At 37.8% G+C, this 10,079-nt stretch overlaps 1 long non-coding RNA gene across 2 annotated transcripts; it reads left to right on the forward strand.

The window, feature by feature from the left end:
- The first annotated feature begins 4,450 nt into the window (after positions 1-4,450).
- On the forward strand, positions 4,451-7,844 carry LOC111564464 (uncharacterized). Of its 2 annotated transcripts, XR_002745784.3 has the most exons (4): positions 4,451-4,598; positions 4,976-5,025; positions 5,416-5,497; positions 5,977-7,844. It is a non-coding gene; the product is annotated as an uncharacterized LOC111564464 (long non-coding RNA). The 2 variants fall into 2 exon arrangements; XR_004846854.2 differs by having other exon boundaries at positions 4,451-5,025.
- Positions 7,845-10,079: the final 2,235 nt, after the last annotated feature.

The following is a 10,079-nucleotide window of genomic DNA, read 5'->3' on the forward strand; positions in this document are numbered from 1 at the left end:
GTCCAGTCGTCTTGCTGTCCTGTCGTCCAGTCGTCTTGCTGTCCTGTCGTCCAGTCGTCTTGCTGTCCTGTCGTCCAGTCGTTTTGTCGTCCAGTCGTCCAGTCGTCTTGTCGTCCAGTCGTCTTGCTGTCCTGTCGTCCAGTCGTCTTGCTGTCCTGTCGTCCAGTCGTCTTGCTGTCCAGTCGTCTTGTCGTCTAGTCGTCTTGTCGTCTAGTCGTCTTGTTGTCCAGTCGTCTTGCTGTCCTGTTGTCCAGTCGTCTTGCTGTCCTGTCGTCCAATCGTCTTGCTGTCCTGTCGTCCAGGCAGCAGGGGGACTACAGGGCTACGAGGCTCTGGAACTGCCAGCATGATGCCAGCCAGCCTCCATTTTGTGGAGGAATGAACAGACTGCTGGTTCTCACCAACAGGGAGAGGAAGGAGGGAGAAGGGGTCAGCCCTGGTGAATATTTATCAATTATTCAGTGGATTTAATCACATATGGCATTATTTTTTAGCAGAGGTCAACTGATTATTGGTTAATCAGGTCTGATGTTTGGCATTTTTACAGCTATTTGCGTCATTATTTCAGTTTTAAATGTGAAAATGCTCCATTCTGGCTCTGAAGCAGCTGAATCTCTCTGGTTAATAGTGGTCTCAGTTGGCTATGAATCACATTTATTAGCTAATCAACACTGAAGGGTAATTAAATATAAACAAAACCTCGATAAAGAGATATGTTAATGAGATTTTGTCTTGAAGTTTGTGCTTTTCTAAATTTTGAAACCAAGGTTTCCATTTATATTGCAAATGTCAACTGGTTCTTCTTGACTGTAATAATCTGTATCTGCTCTCAAATAAAGATGTACATTATTAATACTATGCAGTTATTATTTATATTATTTAATAATATAGTAATTATTAATTGACCAATTATCATTTTGCACTACTGTATCTATTTATTCCTTTCTAGCTTGTGAATATCTCCGTATATTGTGTTATATTTACTTTTATGACTACTATTTATTTTCCTGTTCCTCTTTCGAGAGTCTCTGTTTTTTTTTCTTTCTTAATTCTTATTCTGTTTCCTTATTCCTAGGGTGACACCAGCAGCTGAAACCAGATTCCTTGTATGTTGTGTACGTATTTGGCCGTTAAAGCTGATTCTGATGTTCTAAGTTTATATTTGGGTGGTGCCACATTTTGAGTGTTTTCTTCTGCTCCTCAAATGAAAAAGATTTTGTCTGTTTTTCGGGGGTTGTTTTGCACTTTAACGAGAAAACATCTGTCAGTGATGATTATGTGCCTGATTATGAGTCACTGCATTCAGGAGTCGCTTCCATGCCGTTGTCATGACGACGCAGAACTTTCTTTTGCTGTAGATACTGGAATCGTGAGCCGCCGCTTTTTATGTCATTTGAGATCTGCTTTGCAACGTCACAGTGGGATTAAGAGTCAGATTCAAAGGTGTGTATTTCCCGATTCATTAATTACAGATAATACAGAACTGCAGAAGCAAGTCAGAGCAGTTGTGAATGTGTGTTCTTTAATGAATGTGGCTGAAAACAAGCAAAGGTAAAAATTAAATGCTTTCATGCTAAATGTTCATGTCCTTAATGTTCTACAAAGCCTAAAATTGGTCACTGAAACAAATGTTAAGCCCGTAAGACCCAAATATAGAAGGACAATGAGCAAAAAATGAATAAAATAAAACAACTATATATATATATATATATATATATATATATGTATATATATATATATATATATATATATATATATATATATAGAGAGAGAGAGAGAGAGAGAGAGAGAGAGAGAGAGAGAGAGAGAGACCGATAGATAGAAAAAATAGCTAAATAAAACAAAACATATAAATAATAATGATGATATATAAACCCAAAAATAGAAAATATATATGTATATGTAAAATAGAAAAACTAATGTTGTATTTCTGTACCAATGGGTTTTACAGGGTTAATGATGAATAGAGTCCAGTGTTGTCCTAAGGTCTGTGACAAAATGAGAATCAGTAATTAAGACCTTTTGTTTATTTATTCTTCATTAATGTGGAAGTAATCAGCTGAAAACAAGCAAGAGCAAAATGATCAGATGTTCAGTGTTCATGCACTTTATGTCTGCTTAAGGTTCTACGATGTCATTTGATCATCTCTTTAAAGATGAATAATGTCAACAGTTGGCCTGAGTTTAGTGACAAAAATGAGAATTACACATGAATGAGCAGGAATCTCACATAGTGGGAGATTTGCTTCCCTTTTGGGCAAAACAATCCAACCATAATCATTAAATTTTACGATTTCAGGTTGGGATGGGGTTAATGAAGGGTTGGGTTTAGTATTTATTATGGTTACAGTCAGGGGAAATCGCCAGGAAGTCAAACGTCAGTAAAAATGTGTTGTGGAAGGATGGAGACGCTGTGTTTGTGTGAGTGTGAAGGAAGGAGGAAGAGAGTCCAGTTTATGTAACATCCTGACTCTGAGCACTTCTGATATATCAGAGCCACACTGTGGACAAAACCCCTGCAACCTCCATGACTCCTCTGCACCCTGTCACGCCTGCACAGACACACAAACACACACAGTCTGAGACACGCACGCACGCACGCGCACACACACACACACACGCACGCACACACGCACACGCACACACACACACACACACACACACACACACACACACACACACACACACACACACACACACACACACACACACACACACACACACACACACACACACACAGCGTCTGTCAGGACGGTTTTCTTCAGTCTCTGGCACTGTAAACCCAGCAGATCTTATTGGGCCACAGAGTGATTAATGTGTTTGTGCACCTGTCACTATTCATGCATTCATATATGCGTGTGTGTGTGTGCGTGCATGCGTGTGTGTGCGCGCATGCATGAGACAGCGTGTGTAATAAAGGTGTTTCTAAAAATTCAGCAGTTGATGAGAGGGTGTGTGCTTAATGTGGATGAAATGAACGTGCAGACAGTACTGTGTTCAGAAAGCACATATTTAGTAACATAGGATGTTTATTCTCTAAATTACACGTCTGTGTCATCAGATTGAGTATTTGTTTAACCCTCCTGTTGTCTCCATTTACGGGCACCAAATATTGTTTCCTTGTCCGAAAAAATACAAAAATTCAGCAAAAAAATTCCTCAAATTTCTGAAAATTTGCAAAAAAAAAAAGAAAATTCCAATAATTCCTTAAAAGTTTCCCTTAAAAGTTTTATTTTAAAAAAATCCCCCAAATTTGACAAGAAAATTCTTGTAAATATTTTCAAAAAATGAGTAAAAATCTTCCAAAAAAATCCTAAAATATCTAAAGTGATTACATATATATCAGTAAAACTTCTAATATTTTAAGAACATTCACATAAAAATCAACCAAAATCCAGCGAAATTTGTTGGATTTTGGTTGATTTTTTTTGCAAGTGTTCTTAAAGAAAACATTTTTTAAACATTTTTTTCTACCAAAAAATGCTAAAAAAAATCCCAAAAATGTTGAAAATGTGGACATCAGAAGATTCACTGTAAAAATATATTTTTTTCCACGTTTTCAAACTTGAAAACGGGTCGATTTGACCCGCAAGACGACACCAGGGTTAAGGTACAATTGCCAAAATGAAGTGTGGAGCGCAAGTAAAAGAATATTTGGCCTTTAAATGAGCTTGGAGGTTGGTGTCTTTGTTCACACCTTTTAAAAAACAACATTATCACCACAATGTGATGGTTAAAGGAAATTCAACCATCACTGTTTTCCTCATCTAACAAATCAAAATGTCTAAAAATGCTTGTAAAAAATAAAACTTAACTGTAATTTTTTTCAGCAAATTACTGCTATTTTGCACATTTTACTTCTTGTATCTTTCAAAATAAGGGGAAAAAAGATTAATTTACATGATGACTGTAATTTTTACAAACAGTAATTTACTATTTACAATGTTTTGCCGTAAAATTGTGCTGTTTAACAGTATTTTAATCCATGAAAAATATATAATTATTTTACAGACATTTGCAGTTACTTATTTTTTTTTTTATTGAAAGCAGCACAATGTTATTATTAATGTGCAGAAATTTTCACAGTTTTCTGACTGTTTATGTTCTGGTCTCTTTTAAGGAACTACATGATAAGCTGTGCTTTTTGTAGTCCTTGCACATCGTTTTATAAGAGGGTTCTTTGTTCTATACAACTTTATTGTATGTAATTTAAATACTGAGGGGGAAATACTTGAATCACTGGGAATATGACAATATAAAACCAAATATCGACATTGTTTTTGTCAGTAAACTGAATTAATGTATTTATTAATTAGTAAAGCTGCTGTAGAATAAATAACAATCAGTTATGTGTAATGAATAGACTGTATAATAAAGATTATTTATCATACACTCTATGGTGTAACGTATTATTTTATTTTTTGTTTACTTTGAAAACCGGAAACGGAAATTAACCTTTGATCCTCGCCGCTATTTCTGTCGCTGCTGAAATGATCGGACTGCTGGTTGATGAGTTGTTTTCAAGAAAAAGCACATATTTCAGCCATAATGTATGATTCTGATTGTGTAAAAGCTGTTTTGAGGATTTCATAAAGACGGTAAATTACTTCCAGTTTGCTCGGTTCGTAGCAACCGATTGTTATGGTTAGCATAACTAGCTTAAACTAGCTTTTCTGAGGTTTGGTGCTAGCCCTGATAAAATTCACAGACTAGTAAGATAGTTAGCTTAAAGATGTCTCTCTTAGCAGTTGACAGAGTTTGAGCTTTGTTTAGTATTGATCTAATGTACGTTTTTGTTGTTGTTTAGCATTAGCTAGCTAGCTGGTTGTGTTGTGTGCTATGCAGTTGATTGCAAGAACCTCCTCAGTTCTGTCCCTTTAAATGCTCGTTTTCCATAGCAGATCTCAATATTTATGTTGCCAAACAATTGTTAAACACCTAAAGTCCATTTAATTTGCTCCTGAACACATTTCAGCCGTAGAACCAGGTCGACCAACAGAGATTCATCATCATCGTCAGTTTTCAGTGAGTACATTTATTAACAATTTGTTTGTTCCACCTCTGTCGACTTGCTATCAAAATACACGGATAAGCAATTAAAAAAAACCACCACATATTTGCACAACGCTGCCCAAGTTCATTAGAACAACATTGGAGTTTCAGTAAATCTTTGGCCGTTCTACTTTTAAAGCGATTTGTGCATTTTTGCTTTTGTTTTACATTTATTATTGGCTGTTTGTTGATTTATATTTTATCTATCATTAGTTGCAAAGCTTTTTCACTCCATGCCATTGACTGTGTGATTGTGTGAGATGTATTCTGACTGTAGGATGAGAGAGGAGGACCTAATATTGGTGTCTCGCTGCTGAGATGTGTCTGTCTCCGTCTAAACGAACTGCTTTTGTCCACACTCAGGAAGAAGACTCTCTCTGCATCTGTGATTAACAGACTGGAGCTAAACAGCTGACCTCAAGGTAGCTGATACAGACATGGATGAGTGAGTGAAATCAGGACTTTGTATCACTTCTGACTTTCCCTCTGGGCGATCATTTTATATGGAAATATCACAAAATTCACAGCTGATTTAACTCATATGTTTGTGAGTTTGCCAGAGAACACAGAGTTTATAAAATCAGCAGATTAGTGGTGCAGAGCTGCAGCTTGCTGGTTAACGTGTATTCAGAAAGGGCTGCGTTTCAGTCACTATTCCATACTCTGCAACAACAACAATAAAGCTATGTTTCATTAACAGCTTTATTGGGAATTCAGCTTGATTGCAGTAAATGTGAGCACAGAGAGCAGGAGAGAAGCTACCAGATGTAAAAGTAATGTGTAAAACTGTGTTGCAGACTGCTGGTTTCTTCTATGAACTTCAGTTTAACAGCAGAAGGCTGTGAGTTTGTCTCTGTGTGTAGGAGTCATGCTCAAGCATTGCATCAAACTAACCTTTGCTTTATTTCTGCTTTCTGGCTGCAGAGAGGATCCTTCTGCTACACAAAGATCACCTGATGAGCAACATGTGATTCGTTACACGGAACCGGTGACGACACTCTTAAAGTTCCAGATTCCAAAATCATGACAGTGTGAAACTATCATTGTGTCACGTCTGAACTCTTCTGTCTCGATCAACCAGGTCAAGTGTCTATTTTTTCATGTTTATTCATCCCTAATGGACAAGTAGCTAAAGGAGTGGTTTTCGTAGTGATGGTGTAAAATCTGCACCATCCAACTGTAAAGCCACATGCAGTCAAGGAGAGATGATCAGACCACCCTTGTTTCTTCAGTTTCTTGTTCATTTTAATGCATGGTACCACTAAAGGTCCATCTGTTTGGACAAATATAATGACAACAACAAAAACAGCTCATAAGAGTTTAATTTCAGAGCTAATATCAGACATTTTCCATGGTTTTCTAGATAATTACCAAAATCCCTTCAGTTCTTCCATCAGTATCTATGGCATTGTTCTGATATAAACAGCTATTAGGATTCCATGTTTTCTTTTCTGTCTGTTTTAGTCCCATGATCCACACAGGAGTTAGTACTGATTCATAACCATTGTTTCTGATGACTGCATCCATGCATCTTGGCTGCTCTCCACCAGCTTCTGACATTGTTCTGCTGTCACAGCAGCCCATTCCTGTTGCAGTAATTCTAACTAACCTGCTTTGTTTTTGGGCTTGTGGTTTTCCATTTAGTGTCTGATGATTTTCCACGGGTTTTCAGTTGGATTTAGATCTGGTGATTGAGCAGATCAAGGCATGGTTCCAATGTTCTGGTTCTCCATCCGGGCTTTAACTGACCTTGTCTTGTTGGAAAATCCAGTCATTGGGGACAGGAAAGAGTTTTCCAGCTGATGGAAGAAGACTGTTTTCTAGAGTAGCCCCAGACATGACCTGGTTCATTCACCCTGTTCCATCCAGACTGAAACTACCCCAGATGGTCTCTGATCCACCCCCATGTTTTACTGTAGGGGCAGACAGTCTGGTTTGTAGCTTCTCCAGGCTTCCTCCTAACCAGTAAGTTGACTGGATGGACATCAACTGAAAACTGGATTCATCCCTGAAGAGAACCTTAGTCCAATTATCAACAGTCCAATCCTTGTGATCCCTGCAAAGAGTAACCAGCTTTCCTCTGCCTTTCCTTGATGAAGGGCTTCTTCCTGTCCTGTGGGACTTCAGACCAGCTTCAACAAGTCACTTTCCAACTGTTCTTGCCCATCAAGTCCCATTTCTCCACAGTGTCCACTCATTTTTAAGGTCCCTGGAGGTCTGAGGACGATTCCTGACAGGAAGGGATGAGTGACGATCATCTAGTGGGTAGAAAGACGTTTCCTGACCAGCTAGCAGTTTAGTAGAACCATGTTGGGCTGTTTTTTCTTGGTGGAATGAACAGCTGTCTTGGAGATCTTCAGTTTTTTGGCTACCTGTCTCTCACTCATGATGGCTGCCTTTGTGGCTTCACATAATTCTTTAGTTTTAGGCGTTACATGAGAGCTGACAGCTTCTGAGTTCTGCTACAGCTTGAATGTCAGCAGGAAACCACTCTAGACCTTTGCATGTGCTGCTGATGACATGAAATGTCCTCTTATAGACCCTGGAATACAATGAAGCTGAAGCAGGTCAGATAGGACATAAAGTATTATGGAATCGGCTGCATTTAAAGTCCTGTTCATTGTATTCTTCAGGTAATAGACCTTTAGTTGTACCAGGCATTAAAATGAAGAAGAAATTGAAGAAAACAAGGATGGTCATTCTGTACACTTTTACAGTAAAATTCTTTCAACCACAGCTGCTGGTAAGTTGCTGTAAATTTGAGTTTTGCAATAAAATATCATAAAATATCATTCAGTTGTACTGTGTTTATCACAGAGGTAGACTAATTAGGTTTACAGTGTGTTGTTTTAAAATAATTTATCATAAATGGGTTTATGTTTCAGCTGTTTCAGGTTTACAATAGCAGCTTTTTTTCTTGGTGATTTACTTCAAACAAACAACAGTTAAAAACCATTAAATTCATGGTTCCCAACAAAGCATCCCATAATGTGTTTTTTTACAGGAATTTCTGGTGACCACAGTTGTCGGTACGTTACTGTAGATTCAAGCTTTGCAATAAAATACAGTAAAAGTTCACACAGAAATCATGAGCTGTAATTAGGTTTACAGTCTGTAGTGGTTGTTCTATGATTTATTGTAAACAGGTGTATGTTCCAGCCGTCATTTCTAAAGCAAATTACAGTCAAAATGTTTACAATATTTTAGTTTCTTTCTCTTTTAACAGTGATAAACAGTAAAGTCTATGGTTGCCAAACAAAACAGCTGCCCAGGTTTTGCTGTAAATTCCACAGATTTTTTATTTCTTACGGTGATTCTAAACATCATAAACAAGGTAGACATCAGTCAGATTTTTTTCTGTGGATGTTCTGAAAGAAACATTTCTTTTTAACATTTTATTATTTTTTTTAATTTAGCCTTTATTTATGCAAGTAATCTCATTGAGACACAGGGTCTCATTCTCAGGATTTCTTTTTTTCACCAAAAAAGTTCAAAAAATTCCCCAAAATGTTGAAAATGTGGACATCAGAAGTTTCACTGTGAAAATATAGGTTTTTTTTTCCCACATTTTCAAATTTGAAACAGGTCAATTTGACCTGCAGGACGACACGAGGGTTAATTCTTTCATTCTCTATTTTCTCTATTTTTTTTTACGTTTAATTTTAACCCAGAATCTTGTTCTTTAATTTTCAAACTGCCTAGTTCTCTTGTTTGATTGAATCTAGCTAATTATTCATTTAATTTATTGTCATTTTTACTATTTTAGCTCTGATTTGTCTCCTATAGCTTGTTTGATTTTCTGTTGCATATTTTTATTTCTATTATTATTCGTTACAGACAGAAAAAAGAGCTAAAATGCTTTCAATTCTTCCTCAGTTAAGGCTTTCAGACAAAACCTGTGCTGAGAAAATCTCTTTTCTCCCAAATCTCAACGTGCACACACCCCGTCCAATTACTGTGTCCATGGCAACTATCAGAGATTATTGCTTCCAGTCAGCACTGCACGGCTGTTAGAGGCTATAAGCTGCTGCACGTCACACACACACACACACACGCTGCAAGCATACACTCCTCTCTGGCTGTCTTTCATTCACACACACGCAGCCTGAATTAATCCTTCTCTTTGTGGCCTTAGAAGCTAAACTGGTCGCCACAGCAACCATCTTAAAAAGAGGCTGAAAATCCATTTAGAAAAAAAAAAGAATTTGCTTTATTTTGTATTTTTCTGTAATTTTTCCATATTTCTGCAGCATTATTCCACATGCATCATCTCCCTAAACGTGGAAGTATTATTATTTTTATTTTTTGCACATTTAGGATGAAGCTGCATCGCCTATATGTATTTTTTGCGCGCGTGTGTGACATTTGCAGCCGATCCTCAGTCCCAGCGTTAGCCCGGGTATTGTGCATGTGATGGGGGAGGGAGAAACGCCTCCAGGACTCTCCCTCGTTCCTCACGCACACACACACGCACGCACACAGCCTCAGACGCGGATGACACACACTCACTAATAAACAGTACGTTGGCCAGAGCGCAAATAGCAGCTGGCAAAAGCAGTCCAAGCCAAGCATGAAAATATGCAGAACTTTCTCTGTCCTCTGGCTGGCTGCTAAATTTAGACCTCACATCCATGCTATGGGTTTTTATTTTTTGTCTTGCAACCTCGCGTGTAAAATAGTCCGATTTGCTCGAATTGTTTTAAATGCATCACTAGGATTTTGCAAGAAAAAAATACCCCACAATTTTGTTTAATTCCTATAGATTTTTAAGCATATTTTCAGCTCATAAATGAGGGAATCTGAGGGAGAAATGCTGTGATTTCGGCAGCTTTCCTCCACGCTGAGCTCCAGTTCTGCAAGCCGCCTGCAAAAACATCCTGACAGTTTTATTCAGCCGTGTCACTGCAGATTACCGAGACAGATATGAGGTGCTTCGTGTTCCCGGTGATTAGAGCAGAGCTGAAATAATTCCCCCACCCTGAGATTTTTTTTTTTAGAATTAAACCCGCTTCACGTTGCATTAAAGT

The sequence above is a fragment of the Amphiprion ocellaris genome, chromosome 8 (assembly GCF_022539595.1).
Source record: "Amphiprion ocellaris isolate individual 3 ecotype Okinawa chromosome 8, ASM2253959v1, whole genome shotgun sequence".
NCBI classification, from domain to species: domain Eukaryota; kingdom Metazoa; phylum Chordata; class Actinopteri; family Pomacentridae; genus Amphiprion; species Amphiprion ocellaris.